We start from the raw sequence: 16,798 nt of genomic DNA on the forward strand, positions 1-16,798 counted from the left end.
TTAGGTTGTTATGCTGGCTTTTTTTCCTTTTGTTTTTCCTTTGTAAATTGGGGGGGGTGGCACCCTCTTTAGCTGTGCACCCCACCCCTCTCAGACTGGAGGTGGTTTAGTCAATGGCTGATCCAACATGTCACACAGTCAGAGGCTATATGCACAGCAGAGGTGAGTTATCATGTTAGGGTCCCATCCGATATGAGGCCACCTCCGCGTGGTGGATGGGGGGACACATTTTGATCAAAAAGTGCGCTGAGAGCCTCCATTTTTTGACATAGAGTGCTGTTGCAACTTTCTTGTTTGTACATTTTGTATTTGCCACAGCAGCGGGCACCTGTGTATTAGGTTGTTGTGCTGGCTATTTTTCCTTTTGTTTTTACTTTGTAAATTGGGGGGTGTGGCACCCTCTTTAGCCGTGCACCCCACCCCTCTCAGACTGGAGGTGGTTTAGTCAATGGCTGATCCAACATGTCACACAGTCAGAGGCTATATGCACAGCAGAGGTGAGTTATCATGTTAGGGTCCCATCCGATATGAGGCCACCTCCACGTGGTGGATGGGGGGACACATTTTGATCAAAAAGTGCGCTGAGAGCCTCCATTTTTTGACATAGAGTGCTGTTGCAACTTTCTTGTTTGTACATTTTGTATTTGCCACAGCAGCGGGCACCTGTGTATTAGGTTGTTGTGCTGGCTATTTTTCCTTTTGTTTTTACTTTGTAAATTGGGGGGTGTGGCACCCTCTTTAGCCGTGCACCCCACCCCTCTCAGACTGGAGGTGGTTTAGTCAATGGCTGATCCAACATGTCACACAGTCAGAGGCTATATGCACAGCAGAGGTGAGTTATCATGTTAGGGTCCCATCCGATATGAGGCCACCTCCGCGTGGTGGATGGGGGGACACATTTTGATCAAAAAGTGTGCTGAGAGCCTCCATTTTTTGACCTAGAGTGCTGTTGCAACTTTCTTGTTTGTACATTTTGTATTTGCCACAGCAGCGGGCACCTGTGTATTAGGTTGTTGTGCTGGCTATTTTTCCTTTTGTTTTTACTTTGTAAATTTGGGGGTGTGGCGCCCTCTTTAGCCGTGCACCCCACCCCTCTCAGACTGGAGGTGGTTTAGTCAATGGCTGATCCAACATGTCACACAGTCAGAGGCTATATGCACAGCAGAGGTGAGTTATCATGTTAGGGTCCCATCCGATATGAGGCCACCTCCGCGTGGTGGATGGGGGGACACATTTTGATCAAAAAGTGCGCTGAGAGCCTCCATCTTTTGACCTAGAGTGCTGTTGCAACTTTCTTGTTTGTACATTATATATATATATATATATATATATATATATATATATTTATTTATTTTTTTATTTATTTATTTTTTTTACCCACATCTGCTTCCATGAAAGCTAAAATGCTGGAACACAAAAGGTTATGATAGAAAATCTGGATGAAAATCAATATGTATCTTATAGCATTACATTTTGTGATTTGTGATTGGTAAATCTGCCTGGTTAGGCTAGAGCTACATAGAAGCCTTGGCCATGACAAAGGCCTCGTAACCAAAAGATCACCATGACCCACTGCTGCATTGTAGCTAACAAATGTAAATGGGGCTGCGTTGCAACCAGCAAGTGGCCTTGTTTTTGACCATATGTCCTTCTTGGACGGATTTCTGGAGCCACTCGCAGGTTGCAATGCAAACCCTCAAAAAACGCATCCTCTATCCATAGGTTAAGGTATAAGTGTCTAATTAGGATCAATTGTTGGAATGGGGCCCTGGCTCTTCCAGCTGCATGGAGTAGTAGAAGGCAGATGCTCCATGCACTGTCTATGGGAGTAACAGAAATGACCAAGTGCTGTTTTATGGTATCTCTGGCACTCCAATAGACAATTAATCTATGTGCAATGCACGTGACGTCTGATGATTTATACAGCTGGGAAAGCCAGGGATCCTGGTGATCACAGAGGGTCCTGGTGGTCAGAACCCCCATGATCAGCACCTATGGATGAGGATAAGTTTTTTTTTTTTTGGCTCGATATCTCCTCGCCATGCAGTCCACATTGCTGCCACAGTCACCGTTTAGCCCTAGCCTTAAAGAGGTACTCTACTGGCCAGCGGAACATTTAGTTTCAAACGCTGTGTGCATGCTGCACGGATGTCTGATCGTAGAGGTCCCGCTGCTGGGAACCCCCATGAGCTCGGCTGCAGCACCCCAGACATCCAAACTTTGCTCCGTGCCGGATGACTGGCGATGCGAGGCGGAGGCTTGCGATGTCAAGGCCTAGTCCCACTCGTGACATCACAGCCATGCCCGCTCAATGCAGCCCCACCCCCTCCCATAGACTTGCATTGAGAGGGTGTGGCCTAACATCATGAGGGGGGCGTGGCTGACTCCCACAGCATGCACACAGTGTTCCGAACGAATGCTGGCCAATGGAGTACCCCTTAAAAAATTTGGCTCACACCTGACCCACCAAAATTAGATGACTGCTATAGGAGCTGTAATGGTGCCCACAGTCTCTGCCAGCTTTCCTTCAACCAAATATAAAGAGGCGGACAATTCAAAGACATTTACTGGTGCTCAGTAGATGCAAATATGTGCTATTCTGCTTAATGAAGTCTATAAAAGCAATATCTGCAGGGCTCTGAATTCACGCCTCCCCTGCCGTTGGAAATAAAGAACAATATTGTCCTCCCTTCAGGCTGGTAACTGCCTCGTTGTTGGATAATATAGGTCTCTTATGTATCTTTCCTAACGTTAGCATAAAAACCGGCGCTTTAACAACGTGACAATGACACGCTGTGTATTACACAGGGCCCGTCAGTCCCAAATCACATGGCGCAGCAGAGTAGTTAGTATCATGTAGCAGAGGTCAAAACACAGATCCCAGTAAGACTACTTAATCTCCAAGTGTACAAAGGAGCCGGCTATACCATATAATTGATGCAAGCATTTCCCTGTTCTCCGCGCACGCTTGTCCTTTGTTCATCGGACTTGATTTAGCTAAGCAGACATCACACTGATGGAACAAAGCGCCGGCTCCCACAAGACCCTTGTAAGTGAATTTACAACAATTGTGCATAATCGCGGACCCTCAGGTTCCATGGCAGGAGCTTGTTTCACCTCTGAGGACAAAGTGAGTTCAATTCCTAAACAAGAGGGAAATCAAGCTGTTTTCTTATCTAGCGACATAAAAAAGCCACATTGTAAATGGGTATAGGTAGTAACGCGAGGAAGCATTTCATCAAATAGAAAATACCAATCTTTCCAAAAGGCGCGTTGCAAATTGTAGATGGGGCGAGAAGGAATTGTCATTCATTTATCACAAAGTATTACTAAAGGGATTGGAAACAAAAATAGAAATGTGACTATGAGACGGGGAGAAACCAAAGATCTGCTTTAGCTCATCTTTTATTACCATTACCTGCATCTCCATTGAAATTTACTTTTCGATGAGATGGGAAAGGTACGCTATGGTAGTGCCATGAGACAGACTGGTTCCTAGAGATATAGGGGGAGATTTATCAAAACGTGTCCAGAGGAAAAGTTGCTGAGTTGCCCATAGCAACCAATCAGATCGCTTCCTTCATTTTTCTGAGGCCATTTAAAAAGGAAAGAAGCGATCTGATTGGTTGCTATGGGAAATGCAGAATTTTTTCCTCTGGACAGGTTTTGATAAATCTCCCCCATAGACCCTTTGTGGACAGTCAGGTAGATTCAACAGAGATTTTGCTGGTTGCTAGGGATGAGCTGTCTGACAACCCCATTAAATGTCAATGGTTGCCAAGCATTATTTTTCAATACCTGTGTAGAGGAGGAGTGGTACAGTTGCCCATAGCAACCAATCAGATGGCTTCTTTCATTTTTAAAGAGTACCTCTCATAATCTTGTTAAATTTTATAATCCAACTAGTTTACTGTCCCCCTCATGATAAACCAACCCCTGCCTTTATTTTTTTTTTATTTTTTTTTACCTTGATATTGTTCTGTATTTTCTGCTCAGTCTCAGTCAGATTCACAGACTGGGAAGAGGCGTTCCTCAGCAGATGTTACATTATCTGAAGCCATACAGGGGAGAACTTCCTCCCTTACTCTGCTACACACAGCCCATATCAGTTCAGTGTGAGATGAGCTATGATTGGATAAGGCTGCACACATCCCCCTCAGCATTTCCTTATTTTGAACTTCTGCCAGGCCAGCAGGAGTCCAAAGTCTGTGCAAAAGATGGGGGAAAAGGTGCTCTGGAAAAGTAGGGAGACACCTAGTGGCAGCTTTTTTAACCTCTTAAGGACACAGGGCATACCTGTATGTCCTGCACCCGGTCCTGGTATATAACGCGGGGTCACAACACGGGTCGTCGTGGTGGCTAATGAAAGCCGGGACCCTGGGCTAATAGTGTGCGGCACTGATCGTTGGGCCGCGTGCTGTTAACCCTTTAGACGTGGCCTTCAAAGTTGATCGCCGCGTCTAAAATGAAAGTGAAAACTTCCCGGCAGCTCCGTCGGGCTGATCGGGACTATCGCAGTGAAATTGCGATGTCCAGATCAGCTAGAAAGTGAGTAGAGGGTGCCTCATCTGCCTCCGTCATGTCCGATCCGCAATTAATCGCTCCAAGCCTGAGATAAAGGCTTGAGCAATACATCGCCGATAACACTGATTATCTCCATGTTAATGCATGGGGGTGATCTGTGTATAAGATCGGTATGTGCAGTGCTATAGCCATTAGAGGGGGCTATTAGTGTTGCTCGCGAATATTCGCAATTCGAATATTATTCGCGAATATCGCATATTCGCGAATTCGCGAATTTCGCGAATATAGCGCTATATATTCGTAATTACGAATATTGTTTTTTTTTTTTTTTTTTTTTTTTTTCTTCACAGTACACATCACTGTGATCACCCCTCTCTGCTTCCAGCTTGTGTGGTGTAAAGAAGGCTGTAATACTACTGTGTGAGACTGGCGCCCGAAAATTCGCATATACGAAAATTCGCATATACGAAAATTAGCATATGCTAATTATGCGCATATGCGAATCTTTGCGTGTACTAATTTTGCTTTTGCTAATATTAACATATGCAAATTTTCGCATACGTGAATATTCGCATATGCGAAAATAAACGAGACTATAACGAATATTCGCGAATATATGACGAATATTCGTCCATATATTCGCGAATATTCGCGAATTCGAATATGGCCTATGCCGCTCAACACTAGGGGCTATAACACTGCAAAAAAAAAAGTGTGAAAAAAAGTTAAGAAAGATCAACTAACCCCTTCCCTAATAAATAGTAACAATCCCCCCCTTTTCCCATAAAAAAAAAAAACTGTGTAAAGAAAAATGAAAATAAACATACGTAGTATTGGCGTGTGCGGAAATGTCAGAACTATAAAACTATATAATTAATTAAACCGCATGGGTAATGGCGTACGCGCAAAAAAAAAGTCCAAAATAGCATATTTTTGGTCACTTTTGATATCATGAAAAAATTTATAAAAAGCGATCAAAAAGTCCATTCAATACAAAAATGGTACTGATTAAACCTTCAGATCACTGTGCAAAAAATTTGCCCTCATACCGTCCCGTACGCAGAAAAATAAAAACATTATAGGGGTCAGAAGATGACAATTTTAAACGTATACATTTTCCTGCATGTAGTTATGATTTTTTTCATAAGTAATACAAAATCGAATCTATAAAAGTAGGATAGAATTTTTACCGTATGGACAAACAGAATAAAGATAAGGTGTCATTTTTACGGAAAAATGCACTGTGTAGAAACGGAAGCCCCCAAAATTTACAAAATTGCATTTTTTTCTTCAATTTTGTTGCACAATTAATTTTTGTTCTGTTTTGCAGTGGACTTTTTGGTAAAATGACTAATGTCACTGCAAAGTAGAATTTGTGGCGCAAAAAATAACCCATGAAATGGAATTTTAGGTGCAAAATTTTAAGCATTATTATTTTTATGAAGTGATGAGGAAAAAATTGAAATGTAAAAACAGAAAAACCCTGAGTACCTAAGGGGTTAAACACAAATAAAACATAGAAAACTTAATTTTTTCTTTAAAACAAATTACATTAGAGAGATTTTTTTTATTTACCATATGGAGTGCGAGAGCAAAAATTAGTTTTAATGAGAATGCCCATTTAAAGAGGTCTGTGAAAAATAAAAGAAGCCATCTGATTGGTTGCTGTGGGCAACTGTACCACATCTCCTCTATGGGGGAGATTTATCAAAACTTGTGTAGAGGTATAGTGGTGCGGTTGCCAATAGCAACTAATCAGATCGCTTCTTTCATTTTTCACAGGCCTCCCCATTGATAAAGAGAGAGCGCTCCCTCTTTAAAAAGTCTACTGGCTCTCAGCCAATTGAAGCAGCAACATAAACATATCTTGGCAACATCCAAGCACAAATGCTAGTTATAGATGCCAAAAACTAAGGTGTTTATGCTTCAGCAAGATTTATGCTCTACACGGCACTACCACTTTTGCTTCTAACAACACAAGAGAAGTATTCAATATAAAATACCATCATACATGTCAATAAAGCTATGATATTTACTTGCTTTGTTGTTCTTCTTGCCCTATAAAAAAGAATGGAGGACCACCCTAAGCACTACACTGTGAGCGTAATTAACATAGATTATAAAGAAGACATCTCTGTTATCGGAGGATCCAGGCATTGCGCCACTTTCTCATCCTGTCCACCTGCATCCCATCACTCACGCTCTAATAGATCACGTAACAGAAGATGTATCCAACCAGTTGAAAAAATGTGAGATCTATTGAATGTATGAATTGTAATGAGTGTACCTGACCAGTTTGTGTTGCCTTTTGCATCCTGACTGGTGTCCCCGACCTCGTACAGTTCCTATTTATTGTTTTGTATAAGAAGGACAGTGATAGGTGAATGATTCCAGTGATTGCGCTTCTCCAGTGTAAAAAAGATCTATTCCAAGATAAATAGCATGAAACAAGTAAGATAGCACATCCAATACATTTCAGGTCCGAACCAGACCCTTTCTCAAGTGCGTGCATCTTGACAATGGTCTGGTTCGGACCCGAAACGCATTGGATGTGCTATCTTACTTGTTTCATGCTATTTATCTTGGAATAAATCTTTTTTACTCTGGAGAAGCACCATCACTTAGATAATTTTCCTATCACCATCCTCCTTACACATTGTGTATAGCTGAAGCTCCTGAAGCTATAGGGTCTGCCCAGGGCTGCTGACCAATGGCCATTTAACTACTGCTGATTTAGGTGTTGTGCTCTTAGCGCTAAACAGCCTTCGGTAATTGCAAATTAGTCAAAGGGGTATTCTGTCCAAATACGTAGGGCCCGCAGCTGGTTACCCCCGCGATCTCCATGCAGCACCCGCATTCTATGCGGGGCTGCATCTCCAGTCTCACAAACCTCTTTTTTACGAGATGTCACGCCACGCCCCCTTGTTATGTCATGCCACGCCCCCTTTTGATGTCACATGACGCCCCCTCCATAGACATGAATGGAGGGGGCGTGGTGCGACATCACGAGAGGGCGTGGTGTAACATCACGTTTCCAGACCTTGAAACAAAGAGGTTGCTGAGACTGGAGACACAGCCCCGCATAGAATGCGGGTGCTGTACGGAGATCACGGGGGGTCCCAGCGATGGGCCCCCCCCCCCGGCAATCAGACATCTTATCCCCTATCCATTGGGCCAGAATACCCATTTAATATATTGTCTTCTTGAGCTGACATTGCGAAAATGCACTAGGACTGCGCCCCGGGTTGTTTTCTTTATATTTCAATACTTTGTTTATTGTTTTGACCATGACGCCCCTGCACTTTAGTTAGTGTATGGAGCCACAATTCATGGTGGCTAATAGGGTGGGAAAGGGGTTCTAGGCAAGCTCAGGGTCACTCGTCCCTTCTTATGAGAAGTAATAACTGGACATACCGTATTTTTCGCTGTATAAGACTCACTTTTTCTTCCCCAAAACTTGGGGGGGAAAGTTTGTGCGTCTTATACGGCGAATACACACCTATCACGGCGGTCCCTGCGGTCATCAACGGCTATTACAGGACCTCACCGATCGCGGTGATGCCCTGTATTAACCCTTCAGATGCAGCGATCAAAGCTGACCGCCGCGTCTGAACCGAAAGTGACACTAACCCGGCTGCACTGGGAGGGACCTTACCTGCTGTTACGATTTGGCAGGCTGGATGTGGATCCTCTGTGTCAGCGAGGGATTGGCGTGGACCGTGTCGGTGGACCGGTTCTAGGTTGCTACTGGTTTTCACCAGAGCCCGCCGCAAAGCGGGATGGTCTTGCTGCGGCGGTAGCAACCAGGTCGTATCCACCGGCAACGGCTCAACCTCGCTGACTGCTGAGAAGGCGTGGGACAGAAGGACTAGGCAGAGGCAAGGTCAGACGTAGCAGAAGATCGGGGCAGGCGGCAAGGTTCGCAGTCAATAGCAATAGCAGAAGGTCTGGAACACAGGCTTTGGACAACACTAAACGCTTTCTCTGGCACAAGGCAACAAGATCCGGCAAGGAAGTGCAGGGGAAGTAGACAGGGAGCAGGTGGAGGCTAATTAGACTGATTGGGCCAGGCACCAATCATTGGTGCACTGGCCCTTTAAATCTTAGAGAGCTGGCGCGCGCGCGTCCTAGAGAGCGGAGCCGCGCGCGCCAGAACGTGACAGCCGGGGACCGGGACGGGTAAGTGGCTTGGGAAGCGACTCGCGAGCGGGCGCGTCCCGCTATGCGAATCGTATCCCCATCGTGAATGTCAGTGCAGTGCTCCCGATCAGCGGGTCTGACCGGGGCGCTGCAAAGAGGAGAACGCCGCAAGGGCTCCGGGGAGGAGCAGGGACCCGGAGCGCTCGGCGTAACAGTACCCCCCCCCCCCCTTAGGTCTCCCCCTCTTTTTGTCTCCTTGTCCCTTCAAATGAGACGAGAACATAGGGGGCGCCTGTTGAGTTTCCTTCCAGAACAAAAAGAAGTCCTGGGTAGCTACATCAGTGGCCGGTAATCCAGAAGAAGTGGGAATAGGGAGGGGGGGCAGAGGGTGAAGCTTGTCACGGGGCAGAGTGTCACCAGGACGGGGGCTATGAGGAGGCACGGCACAGTCCTGATAGGCCTTGGGGAGACCAGGCACAGGAGGAGACACTGAGGCCCGACAGACGGGACTGGGAGCAGACGTGAGGCATTTCTTGTGGCAAGCAGGACCCCAATTCTTGATCTCCCCGGTGGTCCAGTCAAGGGTGGGAGAATGACGCTGGAGCCATGGCAGACCGAGGAGGACTTCAGAGGTGCAGTTGGGCAGAACAAAAAATTCAATTTTCTCGTGATGCAGTCCAATGCTCATGAGCAGGGGTTCTGTGCGGTAACGCACAGTGCAGTCCAACTTCACTCCGTTGACCGAAGAAATGTAGAGCGGCTTGACGAGACGGGTCACCGGGATGCAGAACCTATTAACCAAAGAGGCCAGAATAAAATTTCCAGAAGAACCAGAGTCCAAGAAGGCCACGGCTGAGAAGGAGGAGTTGGCAGAAGGAGAAATCCTCACGAGCACAGTGAGACGTGGAGAAGCAGACTTCGTACCAAGAGACGCCACACCCACGTGAGCTGGGTGCGTGCGTGCATTTCCCAGACGTGGAGGACGAATAGGGCAATCCACCAAGAAATGTTCGGTACTAGCGCAGTACAGACATACATTTTTATCCCTACGGCGAGTCCTCTCTTCATGGGTCAGGCGAGACCGATCCACTTGCATAGCCTCCTCGGCGGGAGGCACAGGGGTAGATTGCAAAGGATACTGTGAGAGAGGTGCCCAGAGATCAAGGTCTTTTTCCTGACGGAGCTCCTGGTGTCTTTCAGAAAAACGCATGTCAATGCGGGTGGCCAAATGGATAAGTTCATGCAGGTTGGCAGGAATCTCTTGTGCGGCCAGCACATCCTTGATGTTACTGGATAGGCCTTTTTTAAAGGTCGCGCAGAGGGCCTCGTTATTCCAAGATAATTCGGAGGCGAGAGTACGAAATTGGATGGCGTACTCGCCTACTGAAGAATTACCCTGGACCAGGTTCAGCAGGGCAGTCTCGGCAGAAGAAGCTCGGGCTGGTTCCTCGAAGACACTACGGATTTCAGCGAAGAAGGACTGGACTGTGGCTGTGGCAGGATCATTGCGGTCCCAGAGCAGTGTGGCCCAAGACAAGGCCTTTCCAGACAGAAGACTAACTACGAACGCCACCTTAGACAGTTCTGTAGGAAATTGGTCCGACAAAATCTCCATATGTAGGGAACATTGAGACAGGAAACCACGGCAGAGTCTAGAGTCCCCATCAAATTTGTCCGGCAGGGACAAGCGGAGGCTAGGAGCGGCCACTCGCTGTGGAGGAGGTGCAGGAGCTGGCGGAGGAGATGGTTGCTGCTGTAGCAGTGGCAGAAGTTGCTGTAACATGGCGGTCAACTGCGACAGCTGTTGTCCTTGTTGGGCAATTTGCTGAGATTGCTGGGCGACCACCGTGGGTAGGTCAGCGACACTTGGCAGCGGCACCTCAGCGGGATCCGTGGCCGGATCTACTGTTACGATTCTGCAGGCTGGATGTGGATCCTCTGTGTCAGCGAGGGATTGGCGTGGACCGTGTCGGTGGACCGGTTCTAGGTTGCTACTGGTTTCCACCAGAGCCCGCCGCAAAGCGGGATGGTCTTGCTGCGGCGGTAGCAACCAGGTCGTATCCACCGGCAACGGCTCAACCTCGCTGACTGCTGAGAAGGCGTGGGACAGAAAGACTAGGCAGAGGCAAGGTCAGACGTAGCAGAAGGTCGGGGCAGGCGGCAATGTTTGTAGTCAATAGCAATAGCAGAAGGTCTGGAACACAGGCTTTGGACAACACTAAACGCTTTCTCTGGCACAAGGCAACAAGATCCGGCAAGGAAGTGCAGGGGAAGTAGACAGGGAGCAGTTGGAGGCTAATTAGACTGATTGGGCCAGGCACCAATCATTGGTGCACTGGCCCTTTAAATCTTAGAGAGCTGGCACGCGCGCGCTATGCGAATCGCATCCCCATCGTGAATGTCAGTGCAGCGCTCCCGGTCAGCGGGTCTGACCGGGGCGCTGCAGAGAGGAGAAGGCCGCGAGCGCTCCGGGGAGGAGCAGGGACCCGGAGCGCTCGGCGTAACACCTGCCTCCTCCCCTGCTTGGCTGTCGCTCTCCTTCATCGTCATCACGTCGTTGCACACGCCGCCCCGTCATCCAATAGGATACCGGGCAGCAGAGATGTTCCGGAGCGATGGGGACATCCCAGGGACGCGGCGACAGCGATGCAGGGCGACATCCAGGGCAGCGGTGACGGGTCCAGAGCGGCGGGACACGTGAGTATTACCTCCTATACCAGTGGTCTTCAAACTGCGGACCTCCAGATGTTGCAAAACTACAATTCCTGGCATGCCCGGACAGCCAACGGCTGTCCGTGCATGCTTGGAGTTGTAGTTTTGCAACATCTGAAGGTCCGCTGGTTGAAGATCACTGTGACCTATACTTTAAATTGTATTCTAGATTTTCCTCATTTAAAATTGGGTGTGTTTTATATGCCGGAGCGTCCTATAGGGTGAAAGATATGGTAAATGATGTACTCTGACTCCCAATGAACTAAATAAAATAATGGAGGTCATTGTCTAATCACTATCTACCGTTACTTTCTCTCTTATAAACTATGATAGCATTGCCATTTTTAGTGCACTAAAATAACTATACAGTAATAAGAGCAAAATAGTTTACAAACTATTGTTGTTCATATTGAGCTAAATCATTTCTGGATATGCACTGTTTACTATGGGCCACTATTTATTCTATAATATGACATCTTTTTCCATTCTTGCAGGCATGGTGGTATACTACCAGTTTTTTATTGTGCTTTGATTCATTGTATGCTCCTTTTTGTCAAGAAATGCAGTCTAGATGATCTGTTTAATACTAAAAATGATACACGGCATCTGCCAAATCTAATACCTGTGATTGATTCTGTAATCGCGGACAGGTCAATGGTTAACTAATCTCCAATGCTAACATTCTATTCTTAACTTCAAATTGTGGTGAGTTCATTGTTTGACTAATCTATTATGTCAACTTACCCATCCCGCGAGTCCGAGCATCATGAATGCAGAACAGGTTATTGAACTGTAATGCACATTAGTGGTATTCTGGAACTAAAGTCATTACAATAGCGCTGCCAGTGCTCACTAATTTTGCTCCTATCGCAACCAACGTCTGTACATGACATGTTCGCGTCCCAACTCCTCATCATTATATAGGTCCTGTTGCCCTCTGATTATTACTTAGTAATGGCAAATGTGGTACCAATATTTAAAAAGGGGACAAAAGGTGACCCAGGGAATTATGGACCTGTTAGTTTAACCTCCGTTGTATGTAAATTGTTTAAGGGTTTCCTAAGGGATGCTATTTTGGAATATCTTGATAAAAATAAATGTATGACCCCATATCAGCATGGCTTTATGAGGGATCGATCCTGTCAAACTAACTTGATCAGCTTTTATGAGGAGGTGAGCTCCAGACTGGACCAAGGGCAATCGCTGGATTTTTCCAAAGCATTTGATACAGTGCTACATAAACGGTTGGTGCATAAAATGAGAAGGATGGGGCTGGGGGACAATGTGTGTAAGTGGGTAAGTAACTGGCTTAGTGATAGGAAACAGAGGATTGTTATTAATGGTACTTATTCTAAATGGGTGACTGTTACTAGTGGGTACCACAGGGTTAATTCTTTGATCCTGTTCTATTTAATATATTTACAGTATTAATGACCTTGTAGAGGGGTTGAATAGTAAACTAGCAATCTTTGCAGATTATTCTAAACTCTGTAAAGCGGCAAACACAATAGAGGACAGTGCACTGTTACAAATGGACGTGGATAGGTTGGAGATTTGGGCTGGGAAATGGCAGATGAGGTTCAACACTGATAAATGTAAGGTAATGCACATGGGGAAGAAAAATATGGGCTGCGATTATGCATTAAATAGGAGAACGCTTGGGACAACTGATGTGGAAAAGTACTTGGGAGTCTTAGTTAACAGTAAATTTAGCTGTAGTGACCAGTGTCGGGCAGCTGCGACCAAGGCAAATAAAGTCATGGGGTGCATCAATAGGGGCATAGATGCCCACAACAAGGAAGTAATTCTACCACTGTACAAATCACTAGTCAGACCACACATAGAAAACTGTGTACAGTACTGGTCAGACCACACATGGAATACTGTGTACAGTACTGGGCACCAGTGTACAAGAAAGATATAGTGAAGCTGGAGAGGGTTCAAAGACGGGCAACCAGGGTAATATGGGGAATGGGAGGACTACAGTACCCAGAAAGATTATCAGAATTGGGGTTATTTAGTTTAGAAAAAAGAAGGCTTAGGGACGACCTAATAACCATGTATAAATATATCAGGGGACAGTACAGAGATCTCTCCCATGATCTATTTATACCCAGGACTATTTCTATAACAAGGAGGTATCCTCTACATTTGGAGGAAAGAAGGTTTCTACACCAGCACAGATGGGGGTTCTTTACTGTAAGAGCAGTAAGACTGTGGAATTCTCTCCCGGAGGAGGTGGTCATGGTGAACTATGTAAAATAATTTAAAATGGGTCTGGATGCATTTTTGGAGAGTAAGAACATTGCTGGTTATGTATATTAGACTTACAGGGACAGAACGTTTATCCAGGGATTTATTCTGACTGCCATATTTCGAGTCGGGAAGGAATGTTTTACCACTTCCTCTGGATCAACTCAGTTTTTTGCCTTCCTCAGGACTCTCTGTGAGAAACAAGATTTTCTGGTCTGATTAATCCAAGACGTTTTGGGCTCAATTCTAAACTTAATGCCTAAAGTAAATCAGTCACTGCCCATCACCTGTGCAATACCATCCCTACAGTGATCATGATGGGGGCAGCATTATGCTTTGGGGACGTTAGTATGGGCTGAAGGTTCACCTTCCAACAAGACAATGCCCCTAAGTACACAGCCAAGACAACACAGGAGCGGCTTAGGGACAACTCTGTGAATGTCCTTGAGTGGCCCAGACAGAGCCTGAACCCAATGGAATATCTCTGCAAAGACCCAAAAATGGCCTCTACCGACGGTCTCCATCCAACCTGACAGAGCTGAAATGATCTGCAGAGAAGAATGGCAGAAAATCCCCAAATCCGGTTGTGTAAACGTTGTGGCTTCATCCCCAAGAAGACTGGAGGCCAGAATCACTGCCAAAGGGGCTTCAACTAAGTCCTGAGTAAAGAAAGGTCTGAATACTTATCTCACTGTGAGATTTTAGTGTTTCCTTTTTAATAAATTAGCAAAGATTTTTAGCATTCTATTTCCACTTTGACATAATGAGGTATTGGGTGTAGAATATGGGGGGGACTAGAGTTGTATAGATTGAGATAGATAGATGATAGATAGAGAGACAGACAGACACAGGGGTGGGCTGACCACTCATGGGGCCCCTGGGCAATAGAGGATAATGGGGCCCCCATATGTGTCGATGCCAGTCAGCTTAGCATCATCAACCAATGAGGAGGCTGATGATGTCCTGGATTAATCATTATGATCACTATTTCCCAATCAGGGTGCCTCCAGCTGTTGCAAAACTACAACTCCCAGCATGCCTGGACAGCCTTTGGCTGTCCAGGCATGCTGGGAGTTGTAGTTTTGCAACAGCTGGCGGCACTCTGGTTGGAAAACACTGCTTTAGATGCAGCAATCAATGTTAATCGCAGCATCTAAAACGAGAAAAACCTCATCCTGGCTAGCTCAGTGGATTGATCAGGACCACCACAATGAAATTTCGGGGTCCCGATCAAGTAAGAGAAAGGTGGAGCCTCCTCTCTGTCCAATCGTTGCTCCAATGGTGCAGGCAGCTTGTAGTAATGGAGCACCAATTATACTGATCAATGCTGTGCTACTTACCAGATCCTGTCGATCCGGCCGTAGTGACGTCCCCATGACGTGATTGATGGCTTCCATAATCACTCTGCTGCCTAAGCAGACTTTGTAGCGCGGTGACTGGGGATGTGAAACATGCCGAAGGAGCGACCTGGTAAGTATAGCTCCCCACCCAGGGAACAACTTACTGCAGGGGAGACTTTATAACTTCATATATTCACCATCCCAGGGGGAAATAATTCCCTGGGATGATGAGGATAAAGATTTTACCACATATAACATGTTGCCAAGCGTTGCACATGGTACCGTTGCAAAACTACAAGAACTACAACTCCCAGAAATATGTAGTATTGCAACAGATGGAGGCTCACTGGTTGGGAAACACAGCTTTACAGGGAACTACAATACAGATGCAGGTCCCCCTTGGATGCTGCTTCTGGCTCTGGGTTGTCTCCTCCTCCTTCTGTGATGAAGAATGAGCTGGAGCAGAGGTGCACAGCTTTCATGCTCAGTGCTGCCCTCTGCTGGATTATGACATCACAGATATGGCACACTATCACCTCATGGGAGTTCTATTTGAGCAGTGCTGCGCTCTGATTGGCTTAAATCCATAAAAGCTTTTTACTATCATATTCTGCATGGCTGTTACCTGAGAGACTTTTCCATAAGCTTTATAAAAATGGCGCCACTCTCTGATTGATGGAAAGTCAAGGGAACTTCATCAATCAGCTTTACTATTACTGTGTGGCTTGTTATATTTAATAGTGATGTTGCGAACATAAAATTTTCTGTTCGCGAACGTGAATTTCCGCAAATGTTCACGAACGGGCGAACCGGGCGAACCGCCATAGACTTCAATAGGTAGGCGAATTTTAAAACCCACAGGGACTCTTTCTGGCCACAATAGTGATGGAAAAGTTGTTTCAAGGGGACTAATACCTGGACTGTGGCGTGCTGGAGGGGGATCCATGGCAAAACTCCCATGGAAAATTACATAGTTGATGCAGAGTCTGGTTTTAATCCATAAAGGGCATAAATCACCTATTATTCCCAAATGGTTTGGAAAAACATGCTTTAAAACATCAGGTATGATGTTGTATCGACAGGTAGTGTAAGGGTTACACCCGCTTCGCAGTGACAGACCAAACTCCCCATTTAACATACCGCAAACAGTCCATTTGCACAACTGCAAACTCCCCATTTGCACAAGGTTGGATACCAAGCTAGCCATGTCCTGTTCCTTGTCCTCACTGATGTCATTGAAGGTCTCTTCCTCCACCCAGCCACGCACAACACCAAGGGTCCCCAAAAGGTGACAACAAGCCCCCTGGGACGCCTGCTGTGTTTGGTCTTCCACCTTCTCAAAGCCACCTTCCTCCTCTGACTCCTCTTCTTCAGACTTCTCTCTCTCTCTGCATTATTATAAGGTGTGTTAAGTAGTACTATTCCTATCAATTTAATCCCTGTTACGTCCCCTATTAGGGGACGTGTATACGGCATCGATTTTAGTAACCGGGAGATGGAAAAAGATGCTTGGTTGGTCCTCCTACTTCAAATTTGAGGCACTGCGCGTGCAATCTAATGTGACACCAGATAGGAGTGGTGTGTTAAGTACCGTATATATACTCGATTATAAGCAGCCCCAAATATAAGCCGATGCCCCTAATTTCACCCCCAAAACCCATGAAAAGTTATTGACTCGACTATAAGCCTACGGTGGGAAATACATCATCCCCCCCTTCATCATCACCGCCTGTCATCATCCCCCCCTTCATCATCACCGCCTGTCATCATCCTCCCCCTTCATCATCACCGCCTGTCATCATCCCCCCCCTTCATCATCACCGCCTGTC

This window comes from Hyla sarda, chromosome 8, assembly GCF_029499605.1.
Source record: "Hyla sarda isolate aHylSar1 chromosome 8, aHylSar1.hap1, whole genome shotgun sequence".
NCBI lineage: Eukaryota > Metazoa > Chordata > Amphibia > Anura > Hylidae > Hyla > Hyla sarda.